The 22,262-nt window shown below is 47.2% G+C and overlaps 1 protein-coding gene across 1 annotated transcript in view; it reads right to left on the bottom strand.

Annotated features, from left to right (window-relative positions):
• Positions 1-22,262, bottom strand: part of LOC306928736 (copine-5-like) — a gene marked incomplete at both ends in the record, with an annotated part of 380,797 nt that overhangs the window by 243,628 nt on the left and 114,907 nt on the right. The window lies entirely within an intron of this gene.

Genomic DNA, 22,262 nt, shown 5'->3' with positions numbered 1-22,262 from the left:
GAGCTGTGTCTCTGCTCTGGGGGGTCGTTGATATCAGAGCTGTGTCTCTGCTCTGGGGGGGTCGTTGATATCAGAGCTGTGTCTCTGCTCTGGGGGGGTCGTTGATATCAGAGCTGTGTCTCTGCTCTGGGGGGGTCGTTGATATCAGAGCTGTGTCTCTGCTCTGGGGGGTCGTTGATATCAGAGCTGTGTCTCGGTGCACAGATCATCTGATATCACATGAGCAGAGCCACACCGCCATACTAACATGCAATAGCTTTGCAATAAATGGTTTACGGTCAATCTGAGCCGAAGTGTCTCAATGAATAAATGTAATGCCTATATACAAGGAATTCAATACATTTATAAATGTAATGCCTCAATACATTTATTTATAAATGCAATGCCTACAATTCATTCAATACATTTATAAATGTAATGCCTACAATTCATTAAATACATTTATTTATAAATGTAATGCCTACAATTCATTCAATACATTTATATAAATGCAATGCCTACAATTCATTCAATACATTTATATAAATGTAATAATGAATTGCATTTTTATAGCGCTTTTCCAAGTGCTCAAAGCGCTTTACCAAGGTTCATTCATTCATAAATTGGGAGGTGAAGCGGCGAACAGTCGACGCCAGCGTCCTCACTTCCCAGTTCAAATATTAATTTGGGAGGTCGTGTCCTGAAAAGTTGTACATACAGTAGTAGCAAGTTGTTCCAGGCAGAATTATAACTTGTGTTTGCATTAGTGATGATGTGGCGTGCTGCTTTGTTATAACGCTGCAGCATTGATGATGTCAGGTGTGAGGATTTGCGGCATCCATCCCTCCATCCCTCCATCCCTGGATCCCTCCCTCCGCGAGCGAGCTTCTCAAACGGCTGCAGACACACATTCCGAGCATGCCTCCGGGAGTCGCGTTATTGTTGTTTTATTGTTGTTTTATTGTTGTGATGTTGAGTTATTTTCTATGGAGAATGTGTTGGTGAGAATTAACCCATTCAGACCTGAGGCCGATTCTAAAGAAAATAGCTTCTAAATCCTAATAGCTTTCTGGAAAAAAATTAACCTATATTACTTTCTATGTCAGTGGTGCTCAACCTTTTTCACTTCAAGGACCCCCAGAAAATGATCTGTATTTGGCTGCGGGACCCCCATCTGAAGATATGTAGTTCAAGGGACACCCACCCCCTCAGAAGCAAAGATTTGAGTTAAAAACGTTCACTCTGAAAGAACATATACTGTATATTCAAAGATTTGCGCCACATTTCATGCATGACTTTTTTCAAAAATAGCAGAATCTACAAGCTCAACAGCTATAATATAAAGTATAACATAATCCATAAAAACACCAAAAAGGGATTCCCGTCCTGAACGGATTAATGTATTTTTTATATTATACCAATTCATCCATATTTTATACGTGTGTGTATAATTGAGTAAGGAGTCCCGGCCAACGTGGGTGTGTAGCTCGGCTGCATAATGCATTCGTACACACTGGTGAGCTCGTTTGGTACATGTGCTGCTGTCATAAATAAAATATTGTTCCTATAGGAAAGAAAGTCTGTGTCATAAACCCCCAACGCTCATTAAAATAATACAATATATAACCGTAGCCCTTGTACTGTAAAATATTGGCATTGGCCAAACGTGTGGCCCAATTACGCTGTATCTAGCACTGTGTGAACCGTATAGCTGAAGAGAATCAAGACATAATCTGTTGGATTTTGGCAGTGGCGTGCACAGACATTCAGAGGGGCAGGTGAACAGTGGCGTGCACAGACATTCAGAGGGGCAGGTGAACAGTGGCGTGCACAGACATTCAGAGGGGCAGGTGAACAGTGGCGTGCACAGACATTCAGAGGGCCAGGTGAACAGTGGCGTGCACAGACATTCAGAGGGGCAGGTGAACAGTGGCGTGCACAGACATTCAGAGGGGCAGGTGAACAGTGGCGTGCACAGACATTCAGAGGGGCAGGTGAACAGTGGCGTGCACAGACATTCAGAGGGGCAGGTGAACAGTGGCGTGCACAGACATTCAGAGGGGCAGGTGAACAGTGGCGTGCACAGACATTCAGAGGGGCAGGTGAACAGTGGCGTGCACAGACATTCAGAGGGGCAGGTGAACAGTGGCGTGCACAGACATTCAGAGGGGCAGGTGAACAGTGGCGTGCACAGACATTCAGAGGGGCAGGTGGCGTGCACAGACATTCAGAGGGGCAGGTGAACAGTGGCGTGCACAGACATTCAGAGGGGCAGGTGAACAGTGGCGTGCACAGACATTCAGAGGGGCAGGTGAACAGTGGCGTGCACAGACATTCAGAGGGGCAGGTGGCGTGCACAGACATTCAGAGGGGCAGGTGAACAGTGGCGTGCACAGACATTCAGAGGGGCAGGTGAACAGTGGCGTGCACAGACATTCAGAGGGGCAGGTGAACAGTGGCGTGCACAGACATTCAGAGGGGCAGGTGAACAGTGGCGTGCACAGACATTCAGAGGGGCAGGTGGCGTGCACAGACATTCAGAGGGGCAGGTGAACAGTGGCGTGCACAGACATTCAGAGGGGCAGGTGAACAGTGGCGTGCACAGACATTCAGAGGGGCAGGTGAACAGTGGCGTGCACAGACATTCAGAGGGGCAGGTGAACAGTGGCATGCACAGACATTCAGAAGGGCAGGTGAACAGTGGCGTGCACAGACATTCAGAAGGGCAGGTGAACAGTGGCGTGCACATACATTCAGAGGGGCAGGTGAACAGTGGCGTGCACAGACATTCAGAGGGGCAGGTGCTCAGTGACGTGCACAGACATTCAGAAGGGCAGGTTAACAGTGGCGTGCACAGACATTCAGAGGGGCAGGTGAACAGTGGCGTGCACAGACATTCAGAGGGGCAGGTGAACAGTGGCGTGCACAGACATTCAGAAGGGCAGGTGAACAGTGGCGTGCACAGACATTCAGAGGGGCAGGTGAACAGTGGCGTGCACAGACATTCAGAGGGGCAGGTGAACAGTGGCGTGCACAGACATTCAGAAGGGCAGGTGAACAGTGGCGTGCACAGACATTCAGAGGGGCAGGTGAACAGTGGTGTGCACAGACATTCAGAGGGGCAGGTGAACAGTGGTGTGCACAGACATTCAGAGGGGCAGGTGCTCAGTGGCGTGCACAGACATTCAGAGGGGCAGGTGAACAGTGGCGTGCACAGACATTCAGAGGGGCAGGTGAACAGTGGCGTGCACAGACATTCAGAGGGGCAGGTGAACAGTGGTGTGCACAGACATTCAGAGGGGCAGGTGAACAGTGGCGTGCACAGACATTCAGAGGGGCAGGTGAACAGTGGCGTGCACAGACATTCAGAGGGGCAGGTGAACAGTGGTGTGCACAGACATTCAGAGGGGCAGGTGCTCAGTGGCGTGCACAGACATTCAGAGGGGCAGGTGAACAGTGGCGTGCACAGACATTCAGAGGGGCAGGTGAACAGTGGTGTGCACAGACATTCAGAGGGGCAGGTGAACAGTGGCGTGCACAGACATTCAGAGGGGCAGGTGAACAGTGGCGTGCACAGACATTCAGAGGGGCAGGTGCTCAGTGGCGTGCACAGACATTTAGAGGGGCAGGTGAACAGTGGCGTGCACAGACATTCAGAGGGGCAGGTGAACAGTGGTGTGCACAGACATTCAGAGGGGCAGGTGAACAGTGGCGTGCACAGACATTCAGAGGGGCAGGTGAACAGTGGCGTGCACAGACATTCAGAGGGGCAGGTGAACAGTGGCGTGCACAGACATTCAGAGGGGCAGGTGAACAGTGGCGTGCACAGACATTCAGAGGGGCAGGTGAACAGTGGCGTGCACAGATACATTCAGAGGGGCAGGTGAACAGTGGCGTGCACAGACATTCAGAGGGGCAGGTGAACAGTGGCGTGCACAGACATTCAGAGGGGCAGGTGAACAGTGGCGTGCACAGACATTCAGAGGGGCAGGTGAACAGTGGCGTGCACAGACATTCAGAGGGGCAGGTGAACAGTGGCGTGCACAGACATTCAGAGGGGCAGGTGAACAGTAGCGTGCACAGATACATTCAGAGGGGCAGGTGAACAGTGGCGTGCACAGACATTCAGAGGGGCAGGTGAACAGTGGCGTGCACAGACATTCAGAGGGGCAGGTGCTCAGTGGCGTGCACAGACACACCACCGCAGTCGGTCGGACCCACGGTTGTCCAGAACCGCCCCAAAAAGGCCTCTGCCCGCCCGGGCTCTGCATGGACAGGGGCCCCATCATCTTTATATAGACTCCATATTTGGGCATGCCTGACAAAGACCTTCATATATGGGCATAAGAGGGACACGGACACGGACATAATATCTGGGCGGGGCATTAATTTCCAACTTGCATTGTTCCAAGTAGGCCAGAGGCCACCGGGCACCGCCGTAGAGGCTCCACTGGGACACTCTAGTTATTAAAAAATAAATAAAAATAAAGCAACATTCCCCAAAAAATCTAAACAATCCATGAATTAAAAAATGTAATGATTTATTTTTGTTGAGTGGTGTAAACCACTCCTACAACTGGCTTTGTTAGTTTACGTGTCTGTCCGTTTACGAGTCTGTCCGTACCAAGAAAATTAAGCTATGTACCCGTGTCTGTCCGTACCAAAAAAATGAGCACGGTTGCTATGGTTAGTATGTGACGTCACTGGATGACGTGTTCTATATAAGACCTTACACCACTCAGTTCACACGGGTGTGATTTTTTTAAAGTAATTTCATGAATAACTAAAAAAAAATTAAGGAATCCCATGCGTTAGGAAAAAAATATTTAAGTTATGAATATTTAAGTAGTGAAAATAGTCAATCTACACGTGACAATAGCAGATCTACAAGGTTCAAGGTTCAAGGTTCAACTTTATTGTCAACAATACCAGTTACAGGGTAAAAGGCACGTGAAATTCATTGTGCGTTAAAAGACCATACAACAGCTACAGTCTAATAAAATAATAAAATAATCTGTATAAAGAACTAAGTGCAGGTTAAAACTAACATCTCTAAAGTACACAACTACTGAAAGTGCAAGATCACAGTTGCAAAAATGCAGAGGGCCTTAGACATATTGCCATATAGTCTGGGCCTTGTAGTGTTCAGTGTCTGTTCATGAGTCTGATGGCGGAGAAGAAGAACGTGTTCCATAGTCTCTGTGTGCGGCTGGCGAGGCTGAGGAACCGGTTGCCTGGCCGTGGCCGCCTAGATGGCTCAAACAGGCTGTTGCTGGGATGATGCACATCTTTAACGATCCGTTTCGCCTTGGCCACGCATCGGCTTTCGTATATTCCCTGGAGGGAGGGAAGCTCACCTCCAATGATACGCTGGGCTGCTTTCACTACCCTCTGTAGTGCCTTCTGCTGGTGGACAGTGCAGCTCCCGTACCACACAATGGTTCCACCCGTTAGGATACTCTCAATGGTGCAGTTATAGAATGACCTCAAGATACGGGGGCTGACCTTGAACTTTTTCAAGCGTCGTAGGCAGTACAGGCGTTGTTGTGCCTTTTTTACCACATGAGTGGAGTGAGTAGCCCACTTAAGGTCCTCATCAATGTGTGTGCCAAGGAACTTGAACTCGCTGACGCGCTCCACTGCGACTCCATCTATGTAGATTGGTGCGTGCTCGCTCCTCTGTCTCCTGAAGTCCACAATTAGCTCTTTCGTCTTTCCAGCGTTGAGAGCTAGGTTGTTCTCCCGACACCATAGTGCGAGTTTATTGACCTCGTCTCTGTAGGCCGTCTCGCTGGCATCTGTGATCATCCCCATGAGTGTGGTGTCATCGGCATACTTTATGATGGTGTTGCAGCCGTGCGTGGGGACACAGTCATGTGTGTATAAAGAGTACAAGAGAGGGCTGAGCACACAGCCTTGGGGTGCACCAGTGTTGAGGGTCATTGGGTCGGATGTTATGTTCCCCATCCGCACCACCTGAGCACGGTTTGACAAGAAGTCCAGTATCCACCTGCACATGGTTGGGTGCAGGCCTAGGTCTCTGAGCTTCATGTCCAGTCTTGCAGGGACAATTGTGTTGAAGGCGGAGCTGAAGTCCACAAACAGCATTCGCACATATCTGTTGTTGCTCCCTCTCTTGTCCAAGTGAGTGAGGGCGGTGTGGAGAGCCATGGCCACTGCGTCATCCGTAGATCTGTTTTTCCGGTATGCAAACTGGCATGGATCCAGTGTAGCGGGCAGGACCGAGCAGATGTGATCTCTCACTAGCCTCTCAAAACACTTGCTGACAATTGGTGTTAAGGCAACAGGTCTCCAGTCATTGTAACATGATGTATTTGTACGCTTGGGTACCGGTACAATGGTGGACCTTTTGAAGCCAGCAGGAACCACAGCTTGGGAGAGGGAGAGATTGAAGATGTCTGAACACACCAGCCAGCTGATGTGCACAGACTTTAAGGACACGACCTGGAATGCCATCAGGGCCTGCCGCTTTACGGGTGTTCACCCTCATGAAGGCCTTACGCACATCAGCCTCCAAGATGGATAACGGGCTGGCCTCCTGCTGGCCTCCTGCGGTATCACAGGCTCTGGTGAGATGGATAATGGGCTGGCCTCCTGCGGTATCACAGGCTCTGGTGGACTGGTGTTAGATGGATAATGGGCTGGCCTCCTGCGGTATCACAGGCTCTGGTGGACTGGTGTTCGTGCCCTCTGTCTCAAACCGGGAAAAGAAGGTGTTCAGCTCATTCTGGAGGGAGGCAGAGGGGGGCTCTGTGCTTCTGGGTCGCCCCCTGAAGTCAGTTATTTCCCGGAGCCCTTGCCACACGCTCCTCGCATCCCCACTCTTGAACTGATCTTCCAGCTTGGTACCGTACTCCCGTTTAGCTTTCCTGATGGCTCTTTGGAGGTCAGCGCGGGTGGAACCCAGATTTCCGGATCTGAAGGCAGCATCTCGAGCCCGCAGTGCAGCACGGACATCACCGTTGATCCAAGGCTTCTGGTTTGGATAGGTCTTTACTGTCTTTCGTGGCACAACGTCTTCTATGCACTTACTGATAAATCCAACGACTGAGTCTGAGTACTCATTGATGTTATTCTCAGAGGCGTGTCGAAACATCTCCCAGTCTGTGTGTTGGAAACAGTCCTGAAGCATAGAATCCGAGTGTTCAGACCAGATTCTGACCTCTCTAGCGCTGGTTGGTTCCCGCTTGAGCTTTTGCCTATAGGCGGGGAGCAGTAGGACAGAGTTGTGGTCCGACCTACCGAATGGTGGACGTGGTAGGGCTCTGTAACTCTCCCGAAAAGGCGTCCAGCATTGGTCGAGAACCCTCTCCCCTCGTGTGTTACACTTAACATGCTGGTAATATTTTGGGAGGACTTTCTTCAAGTTTGAAGAGTTGAAGTCCCCCACCAAAATAGAGCAGCCATCGGGATGAGCCGATTCCAAGTCATTAATTGTCCCATACAATTCCTTTAGTGCTGCCTCTTCACTAGCACGGGGGTGGATATAGACTACTGTCAGGATAATTGCACTGAATTCCCTGGGCAGATACATTGGTCGCAGTAGTAGTGTTAAATACTCTATATCAGGAGAACACAGGGATTTCAGGAGCTTTACATTCCTGCACCATGATTGGCGTATCATCGCACAGACTCCGCCCCCTCTGTGTTTGTTGCCGGATAGAGCATACGACCTGTCCTGTCGATAGATGGAAAATCCAGGTGGTTCTACCATAAAGTCTTCACGTGAATCATCCAGCCATGTCTCTGTTAGGGCTAAGATGTTAACATCCCTCATCTCCCGAGTAAAGTGGATTCTCGCGCGTAGCTCCGAAAGTTTGTTCTCTAGGGACTGAACGTTGGACAGTAGAATGGACGGCAGCGGTGGTTTGTCCGCGCGTCGTCTCGTTCGAACGAGGATTCCAGCTCGCCTTCCCCGCTGCCAGCGTCTCCTTTTCCGCCTCGCTGGTGTTGATATCAGCGGCAGGACAATAGGAGACGCGTCCGCCACAATCTCTGACGGAGGATCCTCCGAAAACTCCGGAGAACGGTAACCGATCGCCGTTCTAATATTCAGTAACGTTTGCCTGTCATATGTGTGTGTGCATCTTACATTATGTGTGCCTAATGTGAACACTAAGACTGCAAACAGTTGCAAAGGTAACGCGACGGCCAGCCTTCCACTACTCCACGGCGCCATCATCACGCTGCACAGCACAGCACAGCACAGCACAGCACATCACAGCTTGCGTTGTGAGCTTGTAGATCTGCTATTTTCACTATAGGCTGGGTCCCGGGGGAAACGTCTATACATTTCTCTTTTGGGGTGTTGAGCTAAAAGTTTGGTAACCATGTGATGCCGTTCCGACTCTCTGCACTTTCCTGATCTTCGCCAGAACAACTGGGGACCACCTGGAACCTCCTCATGGACCACTGGGGGTCCCCGGACCACTGGGGACAACCTGGAACCTCCTCAAGGACCACTGGGGGTCCCCGGACCACTGGGGACCACCTGGAACCTCCTCAAGGACCACCGGGGGTCCCCGGAACACTGGGGACCACCTGGAACCTCCTCAAGGACCACCGGGGGTCCCCGGACCACTGGGGACCACCTGGAACCTCCTCAAGGACCACTGGGGGTCCCCGGACCACTGGTTACCAACTCTCCCTCATTTAGCTGGGGACCACCTTGAACCTCCTCAAGGACCACTGGGGGTCCCCGGACCACTGGTTGGAAACCCCTGATCTACAGTCAGTATTCACTAAATCTGAATAGAATTAACATAACCACAACTTATTATGCTTCCTTTCTCACTGACAATGTTCCGTTTCTGACAATCTACTGGGGCTCTATGCACGCACGGCATTTTGGACAGAACTTGGGCCCGTTCCCTACTTCCTTCCCAGGTGTGTGATGACCCATCCCATGGGTGTGTGTGTGATGACCCATCCCATGGGTGTGTGTGTGATGACCCATCCCATGGGTGTGTGTGTGATGACCCATCCCATGGGTGTGTGTGTGATGACCCATCCCATGGGTGTGTGTGTGATGACCCATCCCATGGGTGTGTGTGTGATGACCCATCCCATGGGTGTGTGTGTGTGATGACCCATCCCATGGGTGTGTGTGGGGTTGGTTTGGTGTTGTTCTCTGTCCCTGTGTAGGAGGAGAGTGCCAGCCTGCTGAGGTGTGTCTTGGGGATTGACACACCTGGTCCCAATTATCCCCTTGGGTATAAAAGCAGGCTGAGGCCATTCTCTCTCTCTCCCCTGCACAGGTCACACTGCCTGTTTGGTTTTGTTGAAGTAGTTTCAGTTCAGTTGTTTTCTGCACTCGCACATACAGTCCATGTTCACACAGCCATACACACTTTACACTACTGATGTCACTGACCACTCACACCTCATATATTTTGCACCGTTCACGCCTTTTTTAGTTATAAATAAAATAATGTTAAGTTAATCCTGTGTGTCGTCTCCCTTTTGGTCATGATACTAATTAAGGCTCTGTTCCGTTTAGTGTGCAGTGGTTCTCATTTAATTTCAAGGACCCTCATAACTCTGACAGCCAGACCAGTTATTCTGTGTGCATATATATGGTCCATTGGCAGGATGGCACATCTGTAAAGAGGACTGCATCATTTTACTTAACTGTGATCTTACGAAAAAGAAGCAGTACTGCTCGTGTTCCTAATCCTATACTTACTTCCATCTTGACAACAAATCTGTGCAAAAGAAGAGCTGTCAGGATGATAAATACAACCACACAGCTTTAAGAATGCACCTCCGTGAACAACATTAGCATACAATACAACAGCAGGAGGGGGAAGTCATTAAATACACACGCAAGCCTGTCTGAAAGATGCACGCACGCACACACACACACACAGGCGTGCACACACACACACGCACGCACACGCACACGCACGCACGCACACGCGCACGCTGGAGGGAACGGCTGTCAAAGCGTGTTCATTCCAGCTACTGTATAGCGGTGCTGTGTGAATCATGGATTTCATCCTGGCTCCTTTGACAGTTACGGTGGTATATTCAATATGGCTGCCAGCTATAGGCTGACGGTTAGGGTGTGTATATTCAATATGGCTGCCAGCTATAGGCTGAAGGTTAGGGTGTGTATATTCAATATGGCTGCCAGCTATAGGCTGACGGTTAGGGTGTGTATATTCAATATGGCTGCCAGCTATAGGCTGACGGTTACGGTGGTATATTCAATATGGCTGCCAGCTATAGGCTGACGGTTACGGTGCGTATATTCAATATGGCTGCCAGCTATAGGCTGACCGTTAGGGTGTGTATATTCAATATGGCTGCCAGCTATAGGCTGACGGTTAGGGTGTGTATATTCAATATGGCTGCCAGCTATAGGCTGACCGTTAGGGTGTGTATATTCAATATGGCTGCCAGCTATAGGCTGACGGTTAGGGTGTGTATATTCAATATGGCTGCCAGCTATAGGCTGACGGTTACGGTGGTATATTCAATATGGCTGCCAGCTATAGGCTAATACCTGGAGCTTCAATCCAATCCCCATTACTTCCAAAAAAACCCCATATGGATTTGCAACTGACATTTTACTACCTAAAAGAGGCTCAAAGCTATAAACGATTGCTTTCTGATCCCATTCTGGCCGAGCGGGGAACCCCATTTTGGTGTTTTTTTTAGCTATTGAAAAATAGCACTCGGTGCCGCACTACGAGCTGTAGGTCTGCTATTTTTTGAAAACTCGTGAAAATGCATGTGGCGCAAAATTTGGAATATATATTCTTTCATAAGAGTGAACGTTTTTAACTCAACTCTTTGCTTCTGGGAGGGTCCCTGGAACAACATATTTTCAGACGGGGGTCGGCGACCAATATACGTATATATTTGGGGGTCCTTTGACTTGAAAATGTTTGAGAACGACCGACAGAAACATTTGGAAGACATTTGTAGAATCGTCCTCAGATCTAAATGGGTTATTAACAACTTGCTTGCCCGGAACTATTTAATCCATTTAATCCATGTGCCCATCGTTTATAGCGCACCGGAAGCTGGTGTGCATGTCTGTGTAGCAGCTAACAATAGCCACACCACTCTAGAGTCGATCGACAACAACGGGAGGTAAGAATAAATCTATCGCGACTAGCGACTGGACCGCTGAGCGCCGTCTAACACAGGATCTTTTTTCAGAATTAGACGGGATGATTTAGATCGGGAGTTATGATCGTTTTAAGATTTTCGTTTTCGTCAGCTAAACAGGCAGGGAACATTTTCGATGACGTGTCACTGTTTGACACGTGATCGGATTGGGCAACAAGCGCTCCTAGGCTGTGGATATCATTAATCTCCGTCCTATTTATCAATCTCCGGCTTGGGCACTTGACCATGACCTTGAACTTGACAGAGATCTCCGCCCCGGGCCTCCATGGTGTTTTGAAGGTCTGGTTCCAAAAATGAACCAGTATTGAATGTGTTAAAAAAAATCCATTATATTTACATTGGAATGAATGAGCCCGGCTGGAAAGTGTCCAAGTGGGAGTGTCTAAGTGGGAGAGGGCGGGGCTTAGCTAAAGGTTCATTAAACTACTTGATTTAATTTATCATTAAAACATTGTAATTGTTTTGGTTTTATTGTATGCCTTGTTTGTCTTTTGTGTCTCGTCTTGCATATTAAAAAATTCAAAAATAAAGAGTTAAAAAAACAACAACATTGTAATTGATTTCAATAATCATTTTAAAAAAGGTCTTAAAAGTTCTAAAGAAATTGCACTTTACTGTAATCTGCGGGGACCCCTCCAAAAACCATGTGGGGACCCCCTGGGGGTCCCGTCACCACAGGACCATGTGGGGACCCCCTGGGGGTCCCGTCGCCACAGGTTGAGAACCACTGGCCTGCCCTACAAACACCAGTGTGTCACAGTCGCTGCGTATGACAGTGTCTACATATATGCATGCATGTGTGTGTGTGTGTGTGTGTGTGTGTGTGTGTGTGTGTGTGTGTGTGTGTGTGTGTGTGTGTGTGTGTGTGTGTGTGTGTGTGTGTGTGTGTGTGTGTGTGTGTGTGTGTGTGTGTGTGTGTGTGTGTGCGCGTGCGTGCGTGCGTGCGTGCGTGCGTGCGTGTGTGATCCAGGCTGCCTCTTTGCACACCCCGGCCGGTGTAACATCTGTGACAGCTGCTGCTTTGGCCCCCAGTGGGAACGACGCTGTACCAGAAGCTGTCTGTCTGTCAGCCATGGCTTCCCTCCTGGGAACCAGGAGGAGGAGATTTTACACCAGGTGGACTTAATTGTGCTCAGGAATGTTTGCAAGAGATGGAACCGTAGATCTTTGTTCTCTGCCTTCAGTCGTTAAAACCTCAGACCAGAGGAGACCCAATTAATGCCAGAGTCCTATATACTGTATATAGACCACCCATTACTGGGGTTTTGTGACTAGATGTTTTGTAAAGAAAATAAGAAAATCGAAAACAAGAAATGTGCCAAATCTTTTCCTGTAAACCATCAATTATTGTTAAAAAACAGCAGATTTTTCAAGCTCTTATAGTGTTTTTTGTTGAAAATTGTTGAAACCGTTTGCCTGTAATATGTGTCCAAAATAAAGAAGCCCAGGTTGAAAGTGGTAAAAAATAAGAGCAGCTGCAGTGCATAATTGTCAATTATAAAATAAAACAAATGGTTTTGTTGTAAAAATGAAATAAAACGTCATGCATGATGCATGATTCGTAGCAGTGTTGTTTTTGTCGACTAAAACTAAGACTCTCTCTCTCTCCCCTGCACAGGTCACACTGCCTGTTTGGTTTTGTTGAAGTAGTTTCAGTTCAGTTGTTTTCTGCACTCGCACATACAGTCCATGTTCACACAGCCATACACACTTTACACTACTGATGTCACTGACCACTCACACCTCATATATTTTGCACCGTTCACGCCTTTTTTAGTTATAAATAAAATAATGTTAAGTTAATCCTGTGTGTCGTCTCCCTTTTGGTCATGATACTAATTAAGGCTCTGTTCCGTTTAGTGTGCAGTGGTTCTCATTTAATTTCAAGGACCCTCATAACTCTGACAGCCAGACCAGTTATTCTGTGTGCATATATATGGTCCATTGGCAGGATGGCACATCTGTAAAGAGGACTGCATCATTTTACTTAACTGTGATCTTACGAAAAAGAAGCAGTACTGCTCGTGTTCCTAATCCTATACTTACTTCCATCTTGACAACAAATCTGTGCAAAAGAAGAGCTGTCAGGATGATAAATACAACCACACAGCTTTAAGAATGCACCTCCGTGAACAACATTAGCATACAATACAACAGCAGGAGGGGGAAGTCATTAAATACACACGCAAGCCTGTCTGAAAGATGCACGCACGCACACACACACACACAGGCGTGCACACACACACACACACGCACGCACACGCACACGCACGCACGCACACGCGCACGCTGGAGGGAACGGCTGTCAAAGCGTGTTCATTCCAGCTACTGTATAGCGGTGCTGTGTGAATCATGGATTTCATCCTGGCTCCTTTGACAGTTACGGTGGTATATTCAATATGGCTGCCAGCTATAGGCTGACGGTTAGGGTGTGTATATTCAATATGGCTGCCAGCTATAGGCTGAAGGTTAGGGTGTGTATATTCAATATGGCTGCCAGCTATAGGCTGACGGTTAGGGTGTGTATATTCAATATGGCTGCCAGCTATAGGCTGACGGTTACGGTGGTATATTCAATATGGCTGCCAGCTATAGGCTGACGGTTACGGTGCGTATATTCAATATGGCTGCCAGCTATAGGCTGACCGTTAGGGTGTGTATATTCAATATGGCTGCCAGCTATAGGCTGACGGTTAGGGTGTGTATATTCAATATGGCTGCCAGCTATAGGCTGACCGTTAGGGTGTGTATATTCAATATGGCTGCCAGCTATAGGCTGACGGTTAGGGTGTGTATATTCAATATGGCTGCCAGCTATAGGCTGACGGTTACGGTGGTATATTCAATATGGCTGCCAGCTATAGGCTAATACCTGGAGCTTCAATCCAATCCCCATTACTTCCAAAAAAACCCCATATGGATTTGCAACTGACATTTTACTACCTAAAAGAGGCTCAAAGCTATAAACGATTGCTTTCTGATCCCATTCTGGCCGAGCGGGGAACCCCATTTTGGTGTTTTTTTTAGCTATTGAAAAATAGCACTCGGTGCCGCACTACGAGCTGTAGGTCTGCTATTTTTTGAAAACTCGTGAAAATGCATGTGGCGCAAAATTTGGAATATATATTCTTTCATAAGAGTGAACGTTTTTAACTCAACTCTTTGCTTCTGGGAGGGTCCCTGGAACAACATATTTTCAGACGGGGGTCGGCGACCAATATACGTATATATTTGGGGGTCCTTTGACTTGAAAATGTTTGAGAACGACCGACAGAAACATTTGGAAGACATTTGTAGAATCGTCCTCAGATCTAAATGGGTTATTAACAACTTGCTTGCCCGGAACTATTTAATCCATTTAATCCATGTGCCCATCGTTTATAGCGCACCGGAAGCTGGTGTGCATGTCTGTGTAGCAGCTAACAATAGCCACACCACTCTAGAGTCGATCGACAACAACGGGAGGTAAGAATAAATCTATCGCGACTAGCGACTGGACCGCTGAGCGCCGTCTAACACAGGATCTTTTTTCAGAATTAGACGGGATGATTTAGATCGGGAGTTATGATCGTTTTAAGATTTTCGTTTTCGTCAGCTAAACAGGCAGGGAACATTTTCGATGACGTGTCACTGTTTGACACGTGATCGGATTGGGCAACAAGCGCTCCTAGGCTGTGGATATCATTAATCTCCGTCCTATTTATCAATCTCCGGCTTGGGCACTTGACCATGACCTTGAACTTGACAGAGATCTCCGCCCCGGGCCTCCATGGTGTTTTGAAGGTCTGGTTCCAAAAATGAACCAGTATTGAATGTGTTAAAAAAAATCCATTATATTTACATTGGAATGAATGAGCCCGGCTGGAAAGTGTCCAAGTGGGAGTGTCTAAGTGGGAGAGGGCGGGGCTTAGCTAAAGGTTCATTAAACTACTTGATTTAATTTATCATTAAAACATTGTAATTGTTTTGGTTTTATTGTATGCCTTGTTTGTCTTTTGTGTCTCGTCTTGCATATTAAAAAATTCAAAAATAAAGAGTTAAAAAAACAACAACATTGTAATTGATTTCAATAATCATTTTAAAAAAGGTCTTAAAAGTTCTAAAGAAATTGCACTTTACTGTAATCTGCGGGGACCCCTCCAAAAACCATGTGGGGACCCCCTGGGGGTCCCGTCACCACAGGACCATGTGGGGACCCCCTGGGGGTCCCGTCGCCACAGGTTGAGAACCACTGGCCTGCCCTACAAACACCAGTGTGTCACAGTCGCTGCGTATGACAGTGTCTACATATATGCATGCATGTGTGTGTGTGTGTGTGTGTGTGTGTGTGTGTGTGTGTGTGTGTGTGTGTGTGTGTGTGTGTGTGTGTGTGTGTGTGTGTGTGTGTGTGTGTGTGTGCGCGTGCGTGCGTGCGTGCGTGCGTGCGTGCGTGCGTGTGTGATCCAGGCTGCCTCTTTGCACACCCCGGCCGGTGTAACATCTGTGACAGCTGCTGCTTTGGCCCCCAGTGGGAACGACGCTGTACCAGAAGCTGTCTGTCTGTCAGCCATGGCTTCCCTCCTGGGAACCAGGAGGAGGAGATTTTACACCAGGTGGACTTAATTGTGCTCAGGAATGTTTGCAAGAGATGGAACCGTAGATCTTTGTTCTCTGCCTTCAGTCGTTAAAACCTCAGACCAGAGGAGACCCAATTAATGCCAGAGTCCTATATACTGTATATAGACCACCCATTACTGGGGTTTTGTGACTAGATGTTTTGTAAAGAAAATAAGAAAATCGAAAACAAGAAATGTGCCAAATCTTTTCCTGTAAACCATCAATTATTGTTAAAAAACAGCAGATTTTTCAAGCTCTTATAGTGTTTTTTGTTGAAAATTGTTGAAACCGTTTGCCTGTAATATGTGTCCAAAATAAAGAAGCCCAGGTTGAAAGTGGTAAAAAATAAGAGCAGCTGCAGTGCATAATTGTCAATTATAAAATAAAACAAATGGTTTTGTTGTAAAAATGAAATAAAACGTCATGCATGATGCATGATTCGTAGCAGTGTTGTTTTTGTCGACTAAAACTAAGACGAAAAAGGTTTGTCGACTAAATGAAAACTAAGCTATGATGACTAAAACTAAGACTAAATATACTGACAATTTCGTCAACAAATACAAGCTAGACTAAAATGTTAGGAAGGGACTAGTGGACAAGAGATCCAGTATAAGTCATTTTACACTTGGTTGCATGCTGAAAATAGCTGATCTACAAGCTCACAACGCGTCGCAGCGCGTTACACTTGCTATTTTCAGCAAGTGTAAAAACAGTCATTACGACGGCATCAAGGCCCGCCAAAATACATTTTAGTCGACTAAATCAACTGTAGATTTAGTCGACTAAAACTAGACTAACACTAAGACATTCCAGGTAACTAAAATGTGACTAAAACTAAATTAAAACTATTCAAGAGACTATGACTAAAACTAAAATCAAAATTTGCTGCCAAAAACAACAGTGATTCGTAGCTTGCTGTGTTAGTTCAGGCAGCAGAGACTGGAGAGGTGAACACACTTCTGCATTACTGTGAGAGGTGAACACGCTTCTGCATTACTATGAGAGGCGAACACGCTTCTGCATTACTATGAGAGGCGAACACACTTCTGCATTACTATGAGAGGTGAACAGGCTTCTGCATTACTATGAGAGGTGAACACGCTTCTGCATTACTATGAGAGGCGAACAGGCTTCTGCATTACTATGAGAGGCGAACAGGCTTCTGCATTACTATGAGAGGCGAACAGGCTTCTGCATTACTATGAGAGGCGAACAGGCTTCTGCATTACTATGAGAGGCGAACAGGCTTCTGCATTACTATGAGAGGCGACCACGCTTCTGCATTACTATGAGAGGTGAACACGCTTCTGCATTACTATGAGAGGTGAACACGCTTCTGCATTACTATGAGAGGTGAACACGCTTCTGCATTACTATGAGAGGCGAACAGGCTTCTGCATTACTATGAGAGGCGAACAGGCTTCTGCATTACTATGAGAGGTGAACAGGCTTCTGCATTACTATGAGAGGTGAACAGGCTTCTGCATTACTATGAGAGGCGAACACGCTTCTGCATTACTTTGTATGCAGTGTTCTGCAAGTCCCATACGTCAGTGGTTCCCAACCTTTTTCATGTCAAGGACCCCCAAATTTACACTAATTAGCCCCGCAGACCCCCATCTGAAAAGATGTGCCAGGGACCCCCATAAGAGAAGATTTTTACGGCTCTAGCAGTGATTCTCAAACGACCCGTTTAGGGTCCATTTGGTGCCGAGATTTCGCTGGCGAGATTGTTTTATTACGCCGAAGTATTTGCAGCTTTCAACCCGACAATCCGGGGAAAAATAGTCCGATGGTTTGTTGGTGATCAGAAGCAGCAGCGGCCATGACAATGCGAAACGAAACCACCCTGCACAACATGTTGTAGTAGTTGTAGTCTAAACAAACGGCCCGTCCACATGCATTGGGCTGAATTTCCCAGAAGCCCTAGCAGCCCAGAGGATGACTTGATTCCCGTTTTCGTCATCATAACGCGCCATCATAACGCGGCCTCGTCACCAGGTCCGGGACAAATCCGCTATTTATTTTTAATTATTTTAAAACGGCGAATTAAACGCATTAAACAAATAGCCGGTTTAGCGCATTACGTTATTGGTGGAACCCTGGATTAAACAATATTAGCCGCCGTCAAAGTGTTAATGATGGTTTCTAATTGTGCCGAGCAGGGAGAGAAATGTATAGCAGAATGCCAAGATACAATATTATTGTATTGTATACTTCATGTATCGTTGCTGTCGGGAGGAAACCTCATAACTAAATTTTTGAGGTTTTTGATTTTTTTTGGCATAAATCAGTGCTATTGAACACCCTTTACATCTGTGTGTTGTTTCAACAATATTGAACCAATGGAAAGTAGTACAAAGTGCTTTGGACAAAACCTCTTAACTCCATTGGACCCTCAAAATGTCTGCTAAAGCAACTAACTCCACCACCTCTCCCCCTCTCATGGAAGTAATTGACAATAAAGTCACAACCCCAACTTTGATGAGGCTGTATTGCTTTGTTTTAAAACATATAAGGTTTTCTTAATTTCCTGAATAAAATATATTTTTCTATTTCCTGAAAAATGAACATTTTGGAGTTATGAGGTTTCCTCCCGACAGCAGAGATATATATATAATATTTGTGAGTTATCTGATATTTTTCCCGATATTTTCTCCGGGTCTTTTAGATTTGTTCGTTTTATTCATTAAACGTCACAGTGAAATACTACTCCATTGCAGCTGGAGATACCAGAGAAGACCTTGATCAGTAAACCGTTCGGATTCTGTTTGCGGAAATCATTTTAAGATGTGCTGCTGCGGCCTTCAGGTGAAATGTGTTGTGTCTTTCAATGCCCTTCTAATTAATCTCTGTCGTAACAGCTGCTGAATGACAGCATTTTAGAGGTTTGCGTATTATGGGTCCTGCATTAATCCATTTAGGCCCGACGTCGAAATTTAAAAGAAAATCTTTTTTTCTGAAAAACCTCATGTTTCTATATCAGTGGTTCTCAATATTTCATGTCAAGGACCCCAGAAATTATATGTAATATGCCGCCGACCCCCATCTGAAAATATGTTGTTCCAGGGACCCCCCCCCCCCCCCCCCCAGAAGCAAGGATTTGAGTTAAAAACTGAAACTCTTGATTTGAGGCACATTTTCACGATTTTTCAAAAATAGCAGACCTACAAGCTCATAGCGCGGCACTCGGTGCCGCGCTATGAGCTTGTAGATCTGCTATTTTTCAATAGCTAAAGCATAACACAATGCTTTAAAACACCAAAAGGTGTTAAATCCCGTGAAGAGCTAGCCGGAGGCGGCTCGTTAACGTTAACACTTTAGAACAGCCCAAAGCCCAAGGTAGCTGCCGACGCTGCGGTAGAGTCTCTTTAGAACAGCCCAAAGCCCAAGGTAGCTGCCGACGCTGCGGTAGAGTCACTTTAGAACAGCCCAAAGCCCAAGGTAGCTGCCGACGCTGCGGTAGAGTCTCCCTCTAAAGCCCAAGGTAGCTGCCGACGCTGCGGTAGAGTCTCCCTCTAAAGCCCAAGGTAGCTGCCGACGCTGCGGTAGAGTCTCCCTCTAAAGCCCAAGGTAGCTGCCGACGCTGCGGTAGAGTCTCCCTCTAAAGCCCAAGGTAGCTGCCGACGCTGCGGTAGAGTCTCCCTCTAAAGCCCAAGGTAGCTGCCGACGCTGCGGTAGAGTCTCCCTCTAAAGCCCAAGGTAGCTGCCGACGCTGCGGTAGAGTCTCCCTCTAAAGCCCAAGGTAGCTGCCGACGCTGCGGTAGAGTCTCTTTAGAACAGCCCAAAGCCCAAGGTAGCTGCCGACGCTGCGGTAGAGTCTCCTGCAGCCCAAGGTAGCTGCCGACGCTGCGGTAGAGTCTCCTGCAGCCCAAGGTAGCTGCCGACGCTGCGGTAGAGTCTCCCTCTAAAGCCCAAGGTAGCTGCCGACGCTGCGGTAGAGTCTCTTTAGAACAGCCCAAAGCCCAAGGTAGCTGCCGACGCTGCGGTAGAGTCTCTTTAGAACAGCCCAAAGCCCAAGGTAGCTGCCGACGCTGCGGTAGAGTCTCCCTCTAAAGCCCAAGGTAGCTGCCGACGCTGCGGTAGAGTCTCCCTCTAAAGCCCAAGGTAGCTGCCGACGCTGCGGTAGAGTCTCCCTCTAAAGCCCAAGGTAGCTGCCGACGCTGCGGTAGAGTCTCCCTGCAGTTGTAAAGCCCAAGGTAGCTGCCGACGCTGCGGTAGAGTCTCCCTCTAAAGCCCAAGGTAGCTGCCGACGCTGCGGTAGAGTCTCCCTCTAAAGCCCAAGGTAGCTGCCGACGCTGCGGTAGAGTCTCCCTCTAAAGCCCAAGGTAGCTGCCGACGCTGCGGTAGAGTCTCCCTCTAAAGCCCAAGGTAGCTGCCGACGCTGCGGTAGAGTCTCCCTCTAAAGCCCAAGGTAGCTGCCGACGCTGCGGTAGAGTCTCCCTCTAAAGCCCAAGGTAGCTGCCGACGCTGCGGTAGAGTCTCCCTCTAAAGTCCAAGGTAGCTGCCGACGCTGCGGTAGAGTCTCCCTCTAAAGCCCAAGGTAGCTGCCGACGCTGCGGTAGAGTCTCCCTCTAAAGCCCAAGGTAGCTGCCGACGCTGCGGTAGAGTCTCCCTCTAAAGCCCAAGGTAGCTGCCGACGCTGCGGTAGAGTCTCCCTCTAAAGCCCAAGGTAGCTGCCGGCGCTGCGGTAGAGTCTCCCTGCAGTTGTCTGGATAGATCCATAAAACTGCCTCAAGACCGTTTTCAGCTCGGCCTTCTTAATCAATTCAGGACTGAGGCCACTATTAGTGCCAGATTCTACAAAATGTCTCCTAAAATCATGACGTGTTTTTTCTGAAAAAACCTATGTTTCTATGTCAGTGATTCTCAAACTATTTCATGTCAAGGACCCCAAAAATCAAATGTAATTGGCCCCCATCGGAAAATATGTTGTTGCAGGGACCCCCCCCCCCACCCCACCCCAGAAGCAAAGATATACGAGTCAAAACGTTCACTGTAAAATAATATACAGTATGTTCAAAGATTATGCCACATTTTCACGATTTAAAAAAAAATAGCAGATCTACAAGCTCATAGCGCGGCACTCGGTGCCATGCTACGAGCTTGTAGATCTGCTATTTTTTCACCAGCTACCGTTTAAAATAATGGTGGTTAAACTCTAGCGCGTCCTCACTGGGTTAACTGACCGAAAGTCCACGTTATAATATTTCAGCCAAGTTTTGAAGGCAACTTCAAATCCCACATCGCCTTTAAGTGTTGGCTTCATTCTGGCTCATCTCTGAAGCCTTGGAGGTCGGCTGTTATCGTCCAAGTACAGCTGGACCGTTCGTTACGGAACTCAGAAGAGATTTGTGGGAAAAGAAAAAAAAAAGTTTAATAGTTTGAGGTGCAAAGTTTGTTACACGGCAGTAGCTATAAGAAATATTCAATGTTCACTTTTAGATCATCTAATCTAATTCATCGAATCTGAATTAGATTACAGAATCATCATTTTCTGTAATCTAATTCATACAGACAATGTCTGCCTATTCATTGGAAGGACAATATCAGTCACCAGAAGCAGAGATGTGTGGATAAGAGGAGGCCTAATGAGCTAATAATATAGCTTCAGCCTATACCTTTTATGGTCATAATGTATTTATAATTATTTATTTTGTTATACACGTTTATGTAGGGGGGGGGGGGGGTGTCTGATTAAATGAATATCAAATAGGCTAAACCAGTCTGCCAGTCTAAACCAGTCTGCCAGTCTAAACCAGTCTGCACAATGATCTCCCGCCACAGTTGTCAAGGTAGCTCGGTTTCACACAATTGTTTATCTTTTACCCTGAAATGACTTTTAAAGAATGTTACGGTTGTGATATAATGTAGCTTAATGATTTGATATGTCTCAGATATACTGTAGCTTAAAGGTATATTCAGTGATTTGACTTAATTCAAAAATCACTTATTTTTTCTTTTTTTCTGGATAATCCTCCCTACTATAGAGTGTGCTGACCATATAAGGAGTTCCTCCCTGTCCCCAGTGAGCCCCTGGGGTCAAAAAACCCTAGTTTCAGTTTTGGTGGCGGGTGGCAAAGCCTTCATCCAATCAGGATGAGAGGGGCCTTCCTCCAATCATGATCGAGTGGGGGCGGGCCTTGGTGCACATGCTGTTGGCCTGTTGCACTTCCCCCCACTGTAGAGCGTGCATGTGCACATTTTGTTACCGGGGCGGACTGGGTGGTTTTCCAAATCACTGAATGCTCCTTTAATGATTTGATATGTCTCAGAAGGCTGGAGAATTTTAACAACTATGCACAGTGGTGGAAGAAGTAAAAGTAGCGATACATCCAGTGGTGCAAAAAGTAAATGACAAGTTGACAATGTAAGACGTTATCTGCAGTGGCTTCTCTACAGGGGGGCATTGGGGGGTGTTGTTTTTACAAGTTTAGATCTGGAAAGATAGCCTGATGAAGGCCGCATAGGCCGCAACGTTGCTGTTTCCCTATTCAAGTTTTTTCACTGCATTTGAAGACAGTGTG

This window comes from Electrona antarctica (genome assembly GCF_951216825.1).
Source record: "Electrona antarctica genome assembly, chromosome: 8".
Classification (NCBI taxonomy): domain Eukaryota; kingdom Metazoa; phylum Chordata; class Actinopteri; order Myctophiformes; family Myctophidae; genus Electrona; species Electrona antarctica.
This window is presented reverse-complemented; position numbering and strand designations above follow the sequence as displayed.